We start from the raw sequence: 22,107 nt of genomic DNA on the forward strand, positions 1-22,107 counted from the left end.
TTTTGGGATCTTAAATTGTCGCTCGCAATTTCAAGTGCTCATTCAAATTCTCTGGCGGTGCTGCTGCTGGCAAGAAAAGGGATGGGTGGGGCTAGCTTACAAACCACATGGTTCCAGGTTCAGTTCCAGAAATCGTTGGGTCTAGACACGAAGAATTCCTCATACCACGTTTTCAGCAACATGTTGTTGATGCTGTTGTTGCTGCTGCTGTTTGTTTGTTGTTGTTGTTGTTGTTGTTGCTGTTTGTTGTTGAACGAAACGCCTCGCAAACTGTTGGAGATTAACCGACAAAGTCAGCAGTGTAATGGGTCTATAAATAAAAAAATAAATGCGCCCTTTTAAAGTCTAACCAGGCTCATGGGCCCGGTTTCCCGGTTTCAATGGCGCATGCGTTCCCCAGCTGGACGAGACGCCAGTCCATCGAAGCGTTACTCATTTTTGCCAGCTGAGTGGACTGGAGCAACGTGAAATGAAGTGTTTTGCTCAAGAACACAACGCGTCGCTCGGTCCAGGAATCGAAACCACAATCTTACGATCATGATGCTGACACCCTAACCACTAAGCCACGCGCCTCCACAATGGGCCTATATCAGAAGAATAAAAAATGGATGCGGTAGAACTTCCCAGCCAAACACTTATAATATAGCATAAGTGACGTTTGTGTCTTAATCATGGAGAGAGAGGGTGAGTGGCGACGGTATCATGAGAACATCCCATCTGCTTGAACTGACACAGAGTCTCCTGAAAGAGCTCGTTCGATTGGTCTTCGTTGGACAGAACAGGTCGACCTGAAGGTGGAGTGTCTATGACTTCGAATTTTCCTCCTGCTCGAAGCGTGACAGCCGTCTCTGTGCAGTTCTTTCAGTAATATTGCTTTCTCTGTAACACATAACAAATGTCGCGAGGAGAAGTAACGAAAACTGTTCCTTTTTTTTTTTTTTTTAATACTTGGCATTTAATTGTCCTATGTCTGAAAAGAGGTAAGATTTATTCAAATTTCAAAAGCGATAAACAAAAATTTGTAGAAGAAAAATAGGGATATATATAAAAAAAAAAAAAACATACAACACTACGAGAAAAAGTACTTGCCCGAAAACGACAATTTTTTTTGAGAGCCTTGTGTGTGTGTGTGTGTGTGTTCACATATTGAAATATAAATTCATTGTCCAGCAAAGCAAAAAAAAATTTGTAAGGGGGGTAACTCCTGTAAAAATGCCAAGGGAGATTATTTGAGAGTGTATATATTAATGAACATATTAATGCACACACACACACACGTGCGCTTTTTAAACTAGGGCACTTACCAACCCATCCACCTTTTTGTTCGTCAATCCCTATTTTTTTGTATCTTCACCATCTCTCTTTCAATCCATCTATCTGCCTATCTTGTATTGACGTCTTCAGCTGCACATTGCGTGTGTATGTGTGTGCGTGTATGTATGTGTATGTGTGTGTGTTTGTGTGCGTGAATGCGTTGGTGCGTGCGTGCAATGTGTATGTGCATGTGTGTGTGTGTGTGTATGAGAGAGAGAGAGTGTGTGTGTGATTCGTTTCGTCTTATCAAAAAGGATATAAATATAAGTCAAGATACAATAATGACTCGATATACGAGTTAAATTGTTCCCGAAGTCGCTCGTAAAGCGAAAACTCGTAAAGCAGAGCGATGTTTTTCCATAGTAGCACTTCGTTTCCAGATCAATATTTTACCTATAAGATTTATGATATATTAATGAATGAATGGCAATAAAACAACAGCAGAATGAGAAGAATATCTTATGTAAAGTAAAAGGAATGCCAATGTCATTTATAATAAAAAAATATTATTATTATTATTATTATTGTTTTCTAAGCCATTTTCACTAGCACCCCATTCGTGCACACCATCACTTATAGACGCGATCGCCGGTTCACAAACACTCGTTAAAGGACTTATTCTTTTAATCCTTTACATGCTTCAATTATTTGACTGCGACCACGATGGAGCACTGCCTTTAGTCGAACAAATCGACCCCAGAACTTATTCTTTGTAAGCCTTCCCGAACCGTTAAGTTTCGGGGACATAAACACACCAACATCAGTTGTCAAGTGATGGTGAGGGAACAAGCACACACACACACACACACACACACACACGACGGGCTTCTTTCAGTTTCCGTCTACCAGATCCACTGACAAGGCTTTGGTCGGCCCGAGGCTATAGCAGAAGACCACTTGCCTAAGGTGTCACGCAGTGGGACTGAAACTGGAACCATTTCGTTGGGAAGCAAGCTTTTTACCACACAGTCACGCCTCTTTTACTCTTTTACTTGTTTAAGGCATTTGACTGCGGCCATGCTGGAGCACCGCCTTTAGTCGAGCAAGTCGACCCCACGACTTATTCTTTGTAAGCCTAGTACTTATTCTATCGGTCTCCTTTGCCGAACCGCTAGATTACGGCCCAAGGTGCCACGCAGTGGGACTGAACTCCGAACCATGTAGTTCTTAAGCAAGCTACTTACCACACAGCCACTCCTACGACTGTAGATAGATAGATAGATAGATAGATAGATAGATAGATAGATAGATAGATAGACATTGGCGCAGGCGTGAGTCTGCAGTAAGAAGTTTGCCTCTCAACCTCACGGTCCGTTTTTTTTTGGGGGGGGGGCGGGTTACTCTCCGTAAGTTTCTCGGTAACATGCTGAAGCATTTGCTATGGTGGTAGAAATTTTGTGCACTTCGTTCAAAATTTGGATCTTGTGTTTGAAAAATAAAACTCATAAACCCGGGGTCTCGTAAAGCGAGTCCTCCTAAAGTGAGTCCTCGTAAAGCGAGTCCTCCTAAAGTGAGGTATTACTGTAGTAGTTCACTGACAGACAGGGCCGGCTCAAGATACCGGTAACTCGAGCAGTCACCTGCGGCGCCATGTGTTGGGTCCCCAAGGAGAGCGTAACAAAGACAAGGAAATTGTACAAGCCGAAGTCCAGCTTGCCCGGGGCGCCAGCAACACTTGGGCCGGCTGCGCTGACAGGTCCCGATACTTCAGGATTTGTTCCGTTCGGTTATGGAAGCAGTGACCCTCCCATTTACTGCAGCATCCAAGATGTGGTATGGAGGAACAATCCCAGATTGTATCCAACTTTGAAACGGTCATGTGCGATCTGAGAGAAATTTGGCTGCTGTTTTAACAGAAAACTTATTCAGAAAATATAAATTAAGTAATGATGCAATAATTTTTTTCTTTAAATCATTTTAATTTCATATCCTTGTTTTCTACCGGCTAAAAATTATATAGAAATTATTTAAACCGTATATCTTATATTAAATAAATAAAAAAGTAAAGAAAGAAAGAAGTTTTAAAGAAAATATTCTTTTATTAACAATAACAGTTTTATTGACCTTATAAAATACGGAGAAGGGTTCAATGTTTAAGAATGTATGTGTGTATGAATGTGATAAGCATGTTTAATGTCCATGTGTGTGTGCAGTAAAGACATGTGTATACGATACATATATAAAACATAACCGTATTAAAAATACAAATACAAAACGGGTGGAAAAAATAGCAATTAAACACCATTATCGAATGTAATTTACATTTCTATACAGCGGTGGGTTTTTTTACTACTTGTTGAATCCCATAGTAAGCACTATGTTGTGTGGGTGTGTGGGTGTTATGTATGTATGACAAGACGAGATAAGAATCATTAACCGAAACTTGTGTGGATAATTCCGCGATCGTTCCTTTATATCCGGGCTGTTTCTTCGTCTAAAGAGTTTTCACTTTGGCGAGAGAGAGAGAGAAGAAAAGAAGGAGAGAGCAGGAAATTAAGTGTTTCATTGAACGGCACCAGTTTTATGATATATTCAATTATTCAAGGTGTACATGATGATGATAAACGTAAGTAATTTTGTAATTTGTCATAGATTAGTATTACACAAGTTAATCGTCTTATTGTTTCGAGTCGAATCTAAAGAATACCGTTTTATCGTCTTTTTAATTTGTAAAACTTAGTCTTTTATTATTTCGTTCAGAAATTAAATAGAAATTGTTCGGAATTATAATTAAATAAACAACCAGGAAATAAAGATAAGAAATAACTCTTCGTTCGATTTTTCACGCTTCTGGCTTTTATAACTTTTTTTCTTATATTTATGGTATTTATTAGCAATTAAGCAGTTATTGGGAAGAATTTAGGGTTTTGCAGTATCTGAATATAAATAGTTAAAAGTGGGATTATTTAGTTATTATTTAGTTGTTTGTCATTGACAAGCTATTGAATTGTTTCACATGGCGGATTTCTGGTTTAAACAACCCATATAACCAACCCGTCATAACTTTTATTTTTAAAAATTTTCAGAAAATATTTGCGAATTTGTGTTCTACACACGGAAATTCCTACGCTTGTGTGATTTAATGACGATTTAGCTGTTGTTTTTAGCACACCTCACAATCACCTTTCTAGTTCTGACATGCATTATGTTTTCAGTATCTCCACCGCCATAAACATATTTATTGAAATGATGCGGCACCCAGGAGAGGTCCATAGCTGGGGTTTAATCAACAACAACAAAAAAATTAAAAACAAATTGTATTGTCCGTATTTTAAATTCTGATTTTAAAAAAATTCGAGGAAATGTAGAACTTCTAGGATTTCTGTATAAACATAGTGGTGAGCTGATAGAATTGTTGTCGCGTCAGAAAAAATGCTTTGTGGGTATTTCTTCCAACTTTATGTTCTGAGTTCAAATGTGGCTGGGATCGATTTTAGTTTTCGTCCTTTCGAGGGCGATAAAATTAAGCACTAGGGTCGATGTAATCTATTTACAGCTTCCCCCAACAAAATCTGAAACCAATATGTATATTGATAATATACATATTATTAATATTGAATATTGATTATATGTTTGTTCTACGTAAAGTATTTATCTATTGACAAGGCCTCAGCAATCTAGGTAACCAAGACACCTTAATGGCCACCATGCTTTCTTGCGTTTTTTTCACTTCCTTATTTTGGGTTGTTTCTTTTCTTACTCCAGGTTTTGAATTTTTTTTTTTTTTAATAGCATAAGTGTGTTTTTATGGGGAGAAAATATTGAAAAATCTCAATATTTCAATCTTTTTTTTTTTTTCACCGAAAAGGATTCTCCTAATCTTTTGTAAGTGCATAGTGCAAAATTAATTTGGCCAAAATTGGTCCGGAGGGGTGGTGAAGGGTTAGGTGAAAAATGTTCGTAAATTTTTGAAACTTTTTTTTTTTTTTTTCATAAAATTGCCTCTCGTTATTTCCAAGGCCGTGGTAAAAAAAAAAAAAAACATGGGAAAATCCTCGTGAAAATTGGGGGAAATCCAACTAGCGTGGGTGTCATGACCTAAAACTCCGTCCAGATTTTTATTTAACAACATATTTTTACAGACTGAAAAGGAAAAAAAAAAAAGAAACACTAAAAGTATAAAACATCAAATTATAAAGGAAAAAAAAAACAACTACTTTACCAAGGAAACAAAGTGAAATTGTCGGGTGACTGGGTTGATGCCTGCCTTTAGCCAACATTGGTGGTCTACTTAGTCTGGATGGGGCTCTACATTTTCATTGCGCTCAAAGCGGGAGTTGATGTCTGTGGGGGACTGATATGTTGCTGTGGTAGGCCTCTTTCCGACAGACCTTCATGATTTGTCTTACCACCTAAATGCTGGTCGTTTTGCTCATCATACTGTGAGCTAAGCTTAACCATTAAGCAGGCCCCTAGCTCAAATTAATGTTCCCTTACTTATGGAGCCAGTGGGATTATCCAGAAGCGATGGGACGAGACCAGATGGTCTTAGCCTTTGTCCCTGGGTTAGAGGTAGGTGCCTCATCTGGGACCCACAATCTGTGACTCTTTTGTTCCCACTCACATTTTATATGCTGTGCTAAATGGGAGGGTCACTGCTTCCATAGTATCAGGACTTGTGAGTGGATTATTTCTTCCAGCCTTTGACATTTGAGACATTTGGAGGGGCTGGGCTGCTAACAGCTTAGTTCTTGTCATCTTTGGCAGCTCACCTTACCATGGTGTTAGGTGATGCCCATGAGGGTGCTTGGCTGTTCCAATACCTTAACCTCACTCCTGACTCGTGGGGCTTATTTCTCAGATGGGCTACACTGACCCTGGCTCAAACTGATGGCAGCCAGTCAGAATCCCATGATTGTTTATCTTCCTCCCCTCTACTTTACTGGAAGTGATTCCTGGGTTTGCAACTGCTTCAGCAAGGTTGGAGTCGGAGAATACGTCACAACACATCACATCCCAGATTAGGAATTCCCCTCCCACATTAAGTTTCGTGTTAAATTCTTCTTAATTGGCAATCCTTCGGTATTCATATGCAATACCATGATATCATTCACCCACACAACCTCATACTGACACTCTAAAGACCAATACCGGAGGATCACTTCTTGGTTTCCTATCATTATTATATCACTATTTGAAGTGGCAAGGTCACAAGACCATTTGTGTGGGGGACTGATATGTTGCTGTGGTAGGCCTCTTTCCGACAGACCTTCATGATTTGTCTTACCACCTAAATGCTTAGTGGAATTTCTTCCAGTTCTCAATTCCAGTTCTGTTTATATATATATATATATATATATATATTATTACAAATTAAAAGGGTAAAGGTTTATCAATTTATTAATTTATTAATAAATCAACAATTAATAATTTTTACCAAGCCCTTCGGTATGTAAACACCATTATCGGTGGAGAACTTATTTAAAAGTTCATATACATTTATAAACATAATTAAGGGATCAGCAAACATTTGCTTCACCACATACCGAAGTTCAGAAATAGCAGCTAAAAAACTTCGCTATGTAGTGAAGCAAATGTTTGCTGATCCCTTAATTATGTATATATATATATATATATATATATATTTCTCCAAATACAATGTTTATATACCAAAAATAATTTTATAACATTTTTCTGACATAATTTAAATATATACTTTAACCATGTAACACAATCCTTCTGTAGTTTTTTTCACTCTTATTATCTTTTATACATCCAACCACATGCTTTCACATACCAACTTTCTCACCTACATATATATATATATATATACATATATATATATATATAGATATATATATATATATATATATCAAGTCATCCCATAAGTTCTGTCCAAATTTTGAATAAAGAAAACAAGTGATCAAATGTTATATTCAATTGAAATTTAATCATCAATGTACTTTCCCTGATTATCTGTGACTTCTTTCCATCTGTTTACAAGCTTTTTAATCCCATCAATGTAAAACTCTTTTGGTTTCAAAGTGAAGAACTCTGAAATGTCAGTTTCGACCTCCTCCTGGCTTGCGAAAGTTAAAACAGATTTACTTTAATATGGGATAGGACCGCCTTTGGCAGTAATTACAGCTTAAATTCTACGAGGTATGGACTCAAACAAAGTTTGAAATTTGCCAAAGGAATTTTTGTCCATTCTTCAGCTAAAATAGTCTTCAGTTCTTGTAGTGATGATGGTGGAGGATATCAACTCCTTACTTTTTTTCCTAAAATGCACCATAAATGTTCAATAATATTGAAATCTGGGGACAGTGGTGGCTAGATAAGATGTTCAACTTCACTAGAATGTTCTTCGTGCCATCCACTAACAACTTTAGCTGTGTGAATTCGTGCATTATCATCCTGAAAGATTGTGTTTCCCTCCAGAAACAGTTCTGCAACCATAGGATGAATTTGATCACATAAAATGCTTAAATAGACTTAACTATTAATTCTGCAATGAAGGAAAACCATTGGGCTGGTGGATTTTCAAGATATAGCCCCCACCCAGATCATCACAGATCTTCCTCCAGTTGGAAGAAGGCAGTCTGGGTCAAATGCTTCTGTTGGCTGTCTCCACATATATACTCGGCTAGCGGTTGGAAATAAGGTAAAGGATGACTCATCTGAGAAAATAATTGAACCAGCAGTCTTGCAGTTGCAAAAGAGACCAATAGAATAAGTACTAGGCTTACAAAGAATAAGTCCTGGGGTCAATTTGCTCAACTAAAGGCAGTGCTCCAGCATGGCCACAGTCAAATGGCTGAAACAAGTAAAAGAGTAAATACATGGACACGCACAAACACATGCAGGCATATGCACACATCTGCATATATATATATATAAATATATATATATGTATGTATATCAATATATATATATATATGTGTGTGTGTATATATATATATATATATATATATATATATATATATATATATATATATATATATATGTATGTATAGTACCAGCAGATAAAGCAGCAGGTAATTTTGTAGTAATTTGTAAAAATATGATGGTCGTAGGTAAAGAGTTAGGAGTGGGTAAGGAATTTAAGTTTATAGGTAAACACACATACAAAGTTATATCAGAAGGCGTTAATGAATTAGTTAATAGACTTCTACCCACAGAAGAAAGATTGAGTGGTTTAGAAGTGAAAGAAAAGGATAAAAATATCCCTAAACTTTTTGGGATTCCTAAACTACATAAAGTTCCTTTTAAAAGTAGATTCATGGCAGGAGCTAGTAATTGTACAAATAAACAGCTATCTATATTGGTTAATAATGCTTTAAAAGTTGTTGACGACGACGATTGTGATAAAATCTATGACAGTTCAGGGATTAATTATTTTTGGAGTATTAGATCAACTAAGGTATTTCTCGATAGGCTGATCAACTGTAAGAAAGTTAAGAGTGTGTATGTGTATGGTTTTTTGATATTATATACAAACTTAAATCTTAAATGTGCGGAAGATGATATTTTTAGAATATAAGAAATTATTTTTAATAAAGGATATAAATGTATATTTTTAAAGAATGGTAAAAATTTCTTGTCTAATTGTTGTTATAAGGGATATACTAATATAAATAAGAGAAAGATGAAAGAAATGGTTAGTTTTATTATCAATAATTCATTTGTAATTCGTTTGCGGGTAGGGTGTTTGAGCAGATTAAGGGAATTCCAATGGGTGGCATTTGTAGCCCTCTGTTGGTGGACCTTTATCTTTTTTTATGCGAGTTCCTTTTTCTTAAAGACCGACGTGCGATGTAAAAAATTGGTTTGCTTAAACAACTTAATGGATGCTGCAGATACATAGATGATATATTTATACCTAATTATGGCTTCTTTAAATTTTTACTCAGAAAAATATACCCTAGTGAGTTTTATAGCCACCAGAAATGGTAACAATACAAGAAATATTAATTATTTAGAAGTTAATTTAGTAATTAAAGATAATGATGAAATATGGACCGAGATTTATAATAAAAGAGAATATTTTGGTTTCCAAGTGGCTTCAATGCCATGGTTCAGTTGTAGAATTCCTTCTTTTATTGGTTATAATGTTTTTGTAGGGCAAATTGTCATATATAGGACTATTATTAATAATACTAATAATTTTTTGGATAGAAAAAATAAATTGTTAAGACATTTAGTAAAACAAGGGTACAGATATGGTAAATTGGTTAACACTTTTAATCGCTGTTTAGGTGGGAGACTTGAAATTTTAAATATCTATGGGGTAGTATCAAGCCTTCAACTTAGCAAATTGCTTACTACGTCACCAATATTGTTTGAAGTAGTTATTATATATTACATCATCTATAGTTAACACTGTTTCAAGTTCTAGAAGTGATGGAACCACATGGTTTGAAAAAACATGTAAGTGTTAATACTTTGTAGTTTTGTTATCTTTTAGGCAATTTCAATTTAGCTTTAATTGTAGCAAGGTTTTATAATAATAGTTAATTACAAGTATATTTTTATTAGTTCCTACTTAATTAATTTAATGTTTCTATTAGCTACTAGTAAGTTTTCATTAAGGCTTGTAAGTGTGATATATATTAATGAGTATGTAGTGTTTTTATTAACTTTATAATTATGAAATAATGTATTTCACTCATAATTATTATATTATTCGTTAAATTAAATTCAGTTGTGTTATTTTTTTTCCAAGACAATTGAAATAAAGCTCTCACTTTTTTGTTTTTTTGTATTATTATTATTGTAGTAACTATGGAAGACTGGTGGGATTATTATTTGTATAGACTTAAAGATTGGTCACCATTTAGTAAATAATTTAGTTGTTGTAGGTTTACTATAAATGCCGATGCAGATGTCCATAGATTTATGTGTTTCTTTGTTGTAGTTTAGTTTCAAAGTTAGTGTTATTCCTGCCTATATTTAGATTGAATGAATGAGGTTATTAAGCTTATATTATACTATGGAAGACTGTAGGGAATAAAATGTATGATTTAAATGTTTGGTCGTTGCTTAGTTACATATTTAGCAGTTGGTTATTGATTTACTTATTGAATTTATTTACTGCTACTGTTATACATTGGGTAAATGTGTTTGGAAGTTATGGTTTCTTTGGTATGTTTGTTCCCAACCAACACTTATTTTAGTGCTGTTGACGCTGCCATATTGAATGGTACTGCCCAGGTGTCGAAACCATAAACATATCCGTGGGGCAGCTGATGATGGAGGTAGGTTGGATTGTTGGTATGGCTGTTTTTGTATATGTGGAATAGTATTATAACACATCCTTCTGATATATATAAGTGGATCTGCCTAATCGCTGTGTCTCCATGGCAAGAAGCTAGTAGCTCCTATCTTAAATACTGTATACACTAAATGATATATATATATATCTATCTATCTATACTATATATAAAACAGAGATGTGTGTATAATCGCTTATCACGTGAAAACGGCTTCAACATTTACTTCCATACTTTGTGATGCATGAATAATTTGACCTCGGATAAATCTTAGGCTCTTCATTTGATTTTTTTTTATTAAGATAAATAATATTGCTTTATATTTAAGATTCACTTCTTTAAAAATGTTCCTCAATGTCAACTTCCGGTAGCCATAGTTTTTTCTTCACTTTCACTTCAATCGTTACTGTTCGCCATAAAAGTTTACTCACATTTACTGATGTAAGTAATTTCATCATTTACTAACAGAAGTACGGTTTTGTGTTGCTGTTTCGTTCACAGAGTGACAAATTTCGCTTCAACCTCACTTCAACTTCAATCGTTACTGCTCTCAATAAAAGTTTACGTTTTCATTCGCTAACAAGTTCACATTTACTGATGTAATTTCATCATTTACTAACAGAAGTACGGTTTTGTGTTTCCCTGTTGCTAAGGGTTTTTTTTTCTGGTACCTTCGATACTGGCTCTTTGGTTCACTGAGTGAGAAATTTCATCCAGGAATCAAGAAATCAGATACACTTGGCAGAGTCTATGTTGTCCATCCCAACTACTCAGAGTGCTACTATCTAAGGCTTCTATTACACCATGTCAAGGGGCCCACATCATTTACGGCCTTATGAACGGTTGATAACACAGTATGTCAAACATATCGCCAGGCTTGCCATCTCAGAGGTCTTCTGGAAGATGATGCACACTGGGATGCCACTCTGACAGAGGCACAAATGTGCAAGTCTCCTATGCAGCTGAGGAACCTCTTCTCCATGATGCTGGTGAACTGTGGATTGTCTAATCCAAATCAACTTTGGGACAAATACAAGGAGGGGCTTTCTGAAGACATTCTTCAAAAAATTCAATATCAGTGTGACGGTGATGTCACATTCAATGATGACATCTTCAATGAGACATTAAGATTAATAGACGACAAGGTTCAATCACTGGGTGGAAACAAACTTGAAATCTATGGTCTTCCAGCTCCTCATGTCACAGATGTTCAACACAGATTAGCACAAGAGCTAATCAGGGAAACATCATACAACATGGAAAGTTTGCAAGCAGTTGTCAATGAAAAGGAACCAATTCTGGTACAGGATCAAAAGGAGGTATACTGGCAAGTTCTTACATCTCTGGACAATAACACTGGTGGGGTTTTCTTCTTAGATGCTCCTGGAAGCACAGGAAAGACATTATTGATCAACCTGCTCCTTGCCAAGGTGAGACAGAAGAAGAAGATTTGCAGCCACCCTCCTAACAGGTGGAAGAACAGCCCATTCAACATTCAAGCTGCCTCTGAACCTCATCCAAAATGAATCTCCTTTATGCAACATAACAAAGAATACAGCGTTAGCAAAACTCCTTACAGATGCCAAACTCATTGTCTGGGATGAGGCAACAATGTCCCATAAGGCAGCCTTTGAAGCGCTTGATAGAACACTACAAGACTTCAGAAACAATAAAAAGATCATGGGTGGTGTCACCCTCCTCATGACTGGTGACTTCAGGCAAACGCTTCCTGTCGTTCCCAGAGGAACCAGGGCGGATGAGCTGAGAGCTTGCATCAAGTCCTCATATATCTGGCAACATGTCAAGCAGCTTACTCTGACAACCAACATGAGGGTTCACATTCATGGTGACCCGTTAGCCGCACAGTTCTCCAACAAGTTACTTGACATTGGAAATGGAAAACTTCCACAAGATCCAGAAGATAATCTGCATCATCTCCCATGTGGCAATATGACTGCCTCCCTTGAAGAACTAAAGAGCAAGCTGTTTCCAAACATTGCCACAAACTACAAAAGTCACAAGTGGCTATGTGAAAGAACAATTCTGGCACCAAGGAATGATTCTGTAGACAAGCTGAATTTAAATTTAACTCAGCTTCCAGGACCTGAATGTTCATACAGATCAATTATCTCTGTCCCTGATCAAGAACAGGCAACGCATTACCCAGTGGAGTTTCTCAATTCACTTCAGCCACCAGGATTTCCACCACACATTCTGATCGTGAAAATAGGTGCTCCCATAATGCTATTAAGAAACCATGATGCACCCAGACTCTGCAATGGAACAAGGTTGGTTGTTAAAACAGCCATGCCCCATGTGTTGGAAGCAATAATAATTACAGGCAACATGATGGGTGAGAATGTCTTCATTCCAAGGATACCTCTCATTTCAAATGATCTCCTCTTTCAGTTCAAGAGACTGCAGTTTCCGGTCAAACTTAGCTTTGCAATGTCTATCAACAAAGCACAAGGTCAATCTCTAAAGGTGGTGGGACTTAACCTCCTTCAACCTTGCTTCTCACATGGTCAGCTGTATGTTGGATGTTCTAGAGTTGGAGATGAAAAGAACCTCTACATTCTCAGTGATAAACATGGCAAGACAGAAAACATAGTATATGAAGAAGCACTTACATGAATAGTATGTATATGTCATATACAAAAGTGTAAAACCATTGAGTGTTAAAGTAAGTATTACTATTACACTTTCACTTTTCGACTGACATGCGTCAATGTATATCTGTGTATATAACAGTGAAACAAAAACGTGGTATATTCGCTGTGTGAATTTTTTTCATTTAAGCCCCATTTTAATTATTGTAAAAGTTTCCAAGTACCAATAAGCAACAATTTCATTCCCGGGCAACGCCGGGTAGCTCGTGCGGGTGACACGTAAAAGCACCCACTACGCTCTCTGAGTGGTTGGCGTTAGGAAGGGCATCGAGCTGTAGAAACTCTGCCAAATTAGATTGGAGCCTGGTGTTGCCATCCGGTTTCACCAGTCCTCAGTCAAATCGTCCAACCCATGCTAGCATGGAAGGCGGACGTTAAACGATGATGACGATGTGTGTGTGTGTATATATATATATATATATATATATATATATATATATATACACACATATATATTTTCACTTTAAGTAATGATTTCTCTGTTACGTTTCTAAAATGGTTACATGAATATTTATCTTTTATTTATTTACTTTATCTTGTAATATTTTCTTCAAATGTTAGAGAGCCTCTTAATTGAGAGAGAAAGACTAAGTGTGCATTCACACACACACACACACACACACAGTCCAGTTATGAAATTATGACCGTGAACCAGTTCAGCATACCCTTAATGCTTTTCTCAGGGAGATTCAGAGTGACACAGAATGTGACAAGGCTGGCCCTTTTGAATTACTGGTACTACTCATTTTGTCCGGCTAAAGTATACTGGATGGAGCAATGTGAAATAAAGTGTCTTGTTCAAGAACACAGCACACTGCTGGGAATTGAACTCCTGGCTTTACAATCCTGAGTCAAGTACACTAACCACAAAGCCACATACCTTCAGGTAGCCATTATGGTTTGGAGAAAGGAAAATTGGAGAGGACATTTACCCTTGATGTTCAGGGAGATCTTGGACAGTGGGGTTCCTCGATTATCCCTAGAGGTCATCCTGTATCAGAAGGGCCACATTTCAATCACTCCCTCCCTTTATTTTTTTAAACTTTTGTTTGCTATATATTTTCCCCCTCCCTTTCATTGTATACCATGTGTACTTACTTTCTTTGTTTATTTATTTTATCATTTCATTATATGTGAAACCCCACACTTTGTCCCCCTCGTCCTTTGCCCTGGTGGCAAATAAACGAAACCATTATTATTGAGCTGGCAGAATCGTTAGCACACCAGCCAAAATGCTTAGCAGTATTTCGTCTGTTGAGTTCAAATTCCACCAAGGTCAACTTTGCCTTTCATCCTTTTAGGGTCGATAAAATAAGTACCGGTTGAACACTGGGGTTGATGTGATCGGCTAGTCCCCTCCCACCAAATTTCAAACCTTGTGCCTTCAGTAGAAATTATTATTATTATTATTATTATTATTATTATTATTGTTTTTCAGCACATTGCAATTTTGATTTTTCTCTCCAGTATAGTTATTTCTGCTTCACAAAAATGGTAAGTGGTTATTATTATTATTATTATTATTATTATTATTATTATTATTATTATTATTATTATTATTGTTGTTGTTGTTGTTATTTTTATTATTATCATTAATAGGCACAGGAGTGGCTGTGTGGTTAGTAGCTTGCTTACCAACCACATGGTTCCAGGTTCAGTCCCACTGCATGACACCTTGAGCAAGTGTCTTCTACTATAGCCTTGGACTAACCAAAGCCTTGTGCATAGATTTGGTAGATGGAAACTGGAAGAAGCCTGTTGCATATATATGTGTGTGTGTGTGTGTGTCTGTTTGTTTGCACGTCTGTTCCTCCAGCATTGCTTGACAACCGATGCTGGTGTGTTTACGTCCCTGTAACTTAGCGGTTCAGGAAAAGAAACCAATAGAATAAGTACTAGGCTTAGAAAGAATAAGTCCTTGGGGTCGATTTGTTCGACTAAAGACGGTGCTCTAACATGGCCACAGTTGAATGACTCAAACAAGTAAAAGAATAAAAGATTTTTTTTGGATTTCCATAAATTTGAATATTGCAATGTCTTCTTCTATTCTATTTCCTATCTAGAGGTGAGTTTCATGAATTTCAGTCGTATAGTTCACCAGAAAGAAAAAAAAAGACAATCTTCTGGCTTTATACTTTTGAAGAGTAGTTTTTGTGTGTGTGTGTGTGTGTGTGCACACGCATGTACGCAAGTGTATATGTGTATATAGATGCTTGTGTCTCCTTTTCTTAACATTATGTGATTGCCACATATAAATATCACTATCATGGAAGTGATGTCATCAGTCTGTTGTCATCATTGAATAGAAGTCCAGAGAAAGGGAACCATTTCCTTGCATAGGAATAGATTGAAGATTGTTGACAGGCTGTAGAAACTCTGCCTTGACATCCATCTGACTCATGGAAAAGTTAAAGTGATGATGATGATGACGACGATGATGATGATGAAAGCAATGATAGTATTTCAAAGACTCTGGTAAAGAAAGAACTGAGTATTCTTCATGGTATGTTGTCTGCTGCTCCAATTTTATATTAACAGTGGTGTTTTTTTTTTTGTTGTTTTTTTTTTTGTTGTTTTTTTCTCTCTCTTTTTACAGGACTTACAAAAACAAGCTTGGTCAAACTGAATACTGTTGTTTTTGTTATTACGATTTTCGTACAGAGAACACAATTCAAGAATGTCTTTCAAAAAATAAAAATGATACTCGTCGGCCATTTTGCATTTGCAATAAGGGCAAACTTCCAAGTATGTAAAATGTTTGTTTTGCATTTTAACCCTTTAGTGTTCGCATTATTCTGCCAAAATTAATGCTTTTTTATCCACATCATTTTGAACTAATCATGCATTATCTTGTAGCTATGAGATTTTTATGAGGTAACTGTTAATTTTTAAAACGATATTGTAGGATTGATGTGAGAGACCAGATCTGACCAGTTTGAACATAAAACAGGCAGAATACTTTTGGCCGGATGTGGCCGGTTTAAATGCTAAAGGTTAAACCCCTGAGCTTTTCTATCCAACATGATCTTTCTTTCTCATGTTTGTAATTTGTGTATCATTTTAAGTAGGTCCAATCATCCCATAAATGCTCCCACATTAGCTTGAGTTGGTCGTTGTTCATTCGCCTTGACTCACTTGATTTTGTACAGTTCTTAAAGCTGTGATCACCATGTTCCGTTCTCAAACTTATTCGTTTTGATATGTGCCTAGAACTACAGTATTTGATTTAATAAAAGTATCAGGGTTTGATGTGAAGGAAATTTGGTTGTTATTTTTAGCCAATCAAGCAACATTTTAGAGCAGTGTTTCTCAACCATTTTTTGCCTATGGACCTCTTTGATTCTTATTTTACATGGGTGGACATTCCCAGCTGTTCAGTGTCTAAAAATTCCTATAATTATAGGAGAGTATTGTAGTTCGCTTGAAGCATTGTGTATTGTTTGTAAAGAATGAAAAGTTTTGAATGGTACAACAATGCACTATAAAACAAAAAATGGACTATATACCTGTTGTAATTTGGTTATCTATAGTCTGATGATATTACAATTCCTTCTTCAAATCTTCTTTGCTGGAGAAATTTTATTATGAATTGTATAAGAAAAATTTAAGTATTTCATTTATTGTAGAAGTATAATCAGTTTATTGCACATAAGTTTCAACAGCAAAATCTTATGTTGACCCCAGTTGAGAACCACTGCTTTAGAGATCCCCTTGTTAAGACATTTGCATCCAATGGGCATCTGTCTTCTAAAACAGAGCATGATGTTTGTTCCCTATCCTATAGAACGGTGTCAACTCTGATATTGCCCCTCCCTCCACTCACTACAGCTACCACTGTGTGCTTCTGACCTCAAACCTTGTTCCTATATATATATATATATATATCTCTTTCTTCCCCCACCGTACAGATTTATTATACTGCTGCTCTCCAACCTTTCTTATTTCTTTATTGCCCACAAGGGGCTAAACATAGAGAGGACAAACAAGGACAGACAAAGGGGTTAAGTCGATTACATCGACTCCAGTGGATAACTGGTACTTAATTTATCGACCCCGAAAGGATGAAAGGCAAAGTCGACCTCAGCAGAATTTGAACTCAGAACGTAACGGCAGACGAAATACCGCTAAACATTTCGCCCGGTGTGCTAACGATTCTGCCAGCTCACCGCCTTGTGCTCTCCACCCTTTCTGTACTGTGATTCACCATCTCCTCCTCCTTCTGGAAGAGAATCAAAGTGGAAGGGGGGAAAAAAAAAAAGACTTTTTTTTCTTTTTTCACTTTTTCCATTGAAGAGCTTACAAGGGAAACAAATCTTTATGCAGAATGTAAGCAAAGATAATAATGATTAGCAATAAAAAATTAATTAAAATTTGACACACTTCTTCTAGGTAAGTTAAAATTACAGCTAAATAAAAAAAAACATTAAAAAATCTGTGATCGAAACTGAACAGATCCTCTTCATTTTCAAAAATAAAAGAAGTACAAAAAAAAAAGTGCTTTATTTATGGAATGACCCAATATATATCTATGAGTGTGTGTCTTTTGTGTTGTGTTTATACCCCACCGCCACTCGACATCCAGTATTGATTTATTTACATTCTTGTAACTTAGTGGTTCCTGTAGAAGAACAAAAAATAATAATAACTGCTCAAAATACCTAGCTAAGGATAAACCTCTGTACCTGGCTTTCGTTGACATGGAGAAAGCCTTTGACAGGGTCCCCCGATCCCTTATCTGGTGGTCAATGAGGAAACTTGGGATAGAAGAATGGTTAGTGAGAGCTGTGCGAGCCATGTACAGAGATGCTGCCAGTAAGGTGAGGGTTGGAAATGAGTACAGCAATGAATTCCGGGTAGAGGTAGGGGTCCACCAAGGTTCCGTCCTCAGCCCCCTCTTATTTATCATAGTCCTCCAGGCAATCACAGAGGAGTTCAAGACAGGTTGCCCCTGGGAGCTCCTCTATGCTGATGACCTTGCCCTAATTGCGGAGTCACTATCAGAACTAGAGGAGAAGTTTCAGGTGTGGAAGCAAGGTCTAGAATTGAAGGGCCTTAGAGTCAACCTAGCTAAAACCAAAATCCTAATAAGTAGGAAGGTAGATAAAACACAAACCCCTTCAGGTAGATGGCCCTGCTCAGTATGTAGAAAAGGAGTAGGTAGTAACTCTATAAGATGTACCCGGTGCAAGCTATGGACACATAAGAGGTGCAGCAACATCAAAGGCAGGTTAACTAGCAAGTTAGTTTTTGTTTGTGGCAGATGTTCAGGTGCAATAAAGACTGCAAACAAACAGGAAACAACTTCTATCTCATTCCAGGGTGAAAAACTAGAGGTAGTCGATAGCTTCCGCTATCTGGGCGACCAAGTTAGTAGTGGGGGTGGGTGCGCTGAAAGTGTAGCTGCAAGAATAAGAATAGCCTGGGCAAAGTTTAGAGAGCTCTTACCCCTGCTGGCGACAAAGGGACTCTCACTCAGAGTAAAAGGCAGACTGTATGACGCATGCGTACGAACAACCATGCTACATGGCAGTGAAACATGGGCTGTAACTGCTGAGGACATACGTAAGCTCGCAAGGAATGAAGCCAGTATGCTCCGTTGGATGTGTAATGTCAATGTGAATACCCGTCAGAGTGTAAGTATCTTGAGAGAAAAGCTGAACATTAGAAGCATCAGTTGTGGCGTGCAAGAGAGACGATTGCGCTGGTATGGACATGTGGTGAGAATGGAGGAGGATAGCTGCGTGAAAAAGTGCCACACCCTAACAGTTGAGGGAACCCGTGGAAGAGGTAGGCCCAGGAAGACCTGGGCTGAGGTGGTGAGGCAAGACCTTCGTACATTGGGCCTCACCGAGGCGATGACTACTGACCGAGACCTTTGGAAATGTGCTGTGCGTGAGAAGACCCGGCAAGCCAAGTAAGATCGTTGCCAGTGCCCCTGGACTGGTTCTTGTGCGGGTGGCACATGAGATGCACCATTTTGAGCGTGGCCGTTGCCAGTACCGCCTCACTGGCTCCTGTAGGATTTTCGAGCGAGATCGTTGCCAGTGCCCCTGGACTGGCTTGTGCGGGTGGCACATAAAAGACACCATTTCGAGCGTGGCCGTTTTCATGCGGGTGACACGTAAAAGCACCCACTACACTCTCTGAGTGGTTGGCGTTAGGAAGGGCATCCAGCTGTAGAAACTCTGCCAAATCAGACTGGAGCCTGGTGTTGCCATCCGGTTTCACCAGTCCTCAGTCAAATCGTCCAACCCATGCTAGCATGGAAAGCGGACGTTAAACGATGATGATGATGATGATGATGTATGTGTGTCTTTATATATATGTATGTATAATTTGTGTGTGGGTGTGTCTGTCATATGACATACCGCAAACACTTGTAAGATGATTTATAACCCATCCCATTAAGCCTTCTCTTCCAGCCTGTCTAGATATTATGTCTGTTTGGTAGTCTGGATTTCCTCTTCCAAGGTCAAATAATTTGACCTTTACTCCACATTCCATTTGGCAGCCTTGATTTGTTATCTATGCCACAATACATTTGTAGTTAGGGAGGGGCCTAACTACATGTGTGTGCATGTATGTGAGAATAATACAAATTATTAGAGAAGTAGAAATTAATGCAGAGGAAAGTAAAGGGTTTATCTATCTGTCTATCTACCAATCTCTCACTCTCTCTGCATCTGCCTGTCAGTCTCTCTCTCTCTCTCTCTCTCATATATATACTCTTATGCTCTTTCACTGGTTGCAGTCATTGGATTGCGGCCATGCTGGTGCACTGCTTTAAACGGTTTTATTCAAAGAAATCAACCCCAGAATTTATTCTTTGTAAGCCCAGTACTTATTGTATTGGTCTCTTATGCTGAACTGCTCAGTCACAGGGACACAAAAACACCAGCATCGGTTGTGAAGCAATGGTGGTGGGGATAACCCAGACAAACAAACACACACACACACACACATACACACACAAACATATACATGTATATTTTTCTTTCAGAGTGTCCGGAATCTACAACTATTTGCAACAGACAAATAGCATGTCCTGAAAACCTTGCATATCAAATATGTAAGGTGCCTTTCCTGGATGATGCCAAACTGGTATGCAATGACAGCCTACTATGGGAAGCACACTTTACCTGTCCAGGTAAAAGGAATCTCAATGCATTATCATTGTTTTTGTTGGTATTATCTTTGCTTTTTTTTCTTGTTATTCTTTTTTTATCACTTTATAATGTTGGAAGAATTACATGAGTATTGATTGTTCATTAATCCTGGTGGTTTGAGAATAATCGACTGGGAGTCATGTAGAAAGATAGCATTTGACCATTCTGACAAGTGGTGTGAACAAGTGCCAGCAAGACGACGCTGGGCACAGGTGCCATCACGATTTCGCTTTCGCTTGCCCCAACAGGTCTTCACAAGCCAAGTTTAGTGGCCTGCATAGAAGCCAGTCCAGCGGCACTGGCAACGATCTCACTCGAATGTCTTTACACGTGCCACCGGCACAAGTGTCAGTCATAATAGACACTGTGATGATCATTAAAAGCTTAGGTGAAGCAATTAAGCTGTGAAATCATATATGTAGTGACCATAACTAAGAACAATAGTCCAGGCGGCTGAGAACAAAGGTTCTCCTAAAGGTCAACATAGTTTCTTGGTTTCTTGTCTTGAAGGACCTCAGTATCCATCCTGCCAGTTGTCTGCACTTTGCTGCCATCTTGCTTATGTGCATATGAAATGATGGGTCGTTGCACATGCTTATCCCCAAATCTTTCACTACCTGAGACTCTGGGATTGTAGGGTCTTGTAAATGTAGATTGTACTGTATTTGTGAGTTGATAGTGCAGTGCTTACAATTTTCCAGCATTAAACTGCATGTTGTTTATTTCAGCCCACTTGTATATTGAGTTTAGGCCCCGCTGTAAGCTTCTAACACCCTCTTGGCTTTTTATTGTCTGTGATAATTTTGTATCATCGGCATAGCTAGTGACAGTGGCTGTCTGAGTGACTGTGGGCATGTTATATATATATATATATATATATATATATATGTTATATATATATGTTATATATATATATATATGTTATATATATATATATATATATATATATATATATATATATGTTATATATATATATATATATATATATGTTATATATATATATATATATATATATGTATATATATATATATATATATATATGTTATATATATATATATATATATATATATATATATATATATGTTATATATATATATATATGTTATATATATATATATATATATATATATATGTTATATATATATATATATATATATATGTTATATATATATATATATATATATATATATATATATATATATGTTATATATATATATATATGTTATATATATATATATATATATATATAGTTATATATTATATATATATATATATATATATATATGTTATATATATATATATATATATATATGTTATATATATATATATATATATATATATATATATGTTATATATATATATATATATATATGTTATATATATATATATATGTTATATATATATATATATATATATATATATATAACATATATATATATATATAACATATATATATATATATATATATATGTTATATATATATATATATGTTATATATATATATATATAACATATATATATATATATATATAACATATATATATATATATATAACATATATATATATATGTTATATATATATATATATATATATGTTATATATATATATATATATATATATAACATATATATATATATATGTTATATATATATATATATATATATAACATATATATATATATATATATATATAACATATATATATATATATGTTATATATATATATATATATATTATATATATATA

At 36.4% G+C, this 22,107-nt stretch overlaps 1 protein-coding gene across 3 annotated transcripts in view; it reads left to right on the top strand.

Moving 5' to 3' along the window:
• Positions 1–3,377: 3,377 nt before the first annotated feature.
• LOC106867219 (uncharacterized) overlaps positions 3,378–22,107 on the top strand; it is a 53,073-nt gene continuing 34,343 nt past the window's right edge. The window contains exons 1-4 of one of the 3 annotated variants that reach the window (XM_089361898.1): positions 3,378–3,880; positions 14,634–14,689; positions 15,792–15,940; positions 20,196–20,342. The gene's annotated coding sequence lies outside the window, so the exon portion shown is untranslated. The remainder of the gene's footprint in view (positions 3,881–14,633; positions 14,690–15,791; positions 15,941–20,195; positions 20,343–22,107) is intronic. The other 2 variants (XM_089361900.1, XM_089361899.1) reach the window with 2 other exon arrangements.

The sequence above is a fragment of the Octopus bimaculoides genome, chromosome 13, assembly GCF_046866305.1.
Source record: "Octopus bimaculoides isolate indiv1 chromosome 13, ASM4686630v1, whole genome shotgun sequence".
Classification (NCBI taxonomy): domain Eukaryota; kingdom Metazoa; phylum Mollusca; class Cephalopoda; order Octopoda; family Octopodidae; genus Octopus; species Octopus bimaculoides.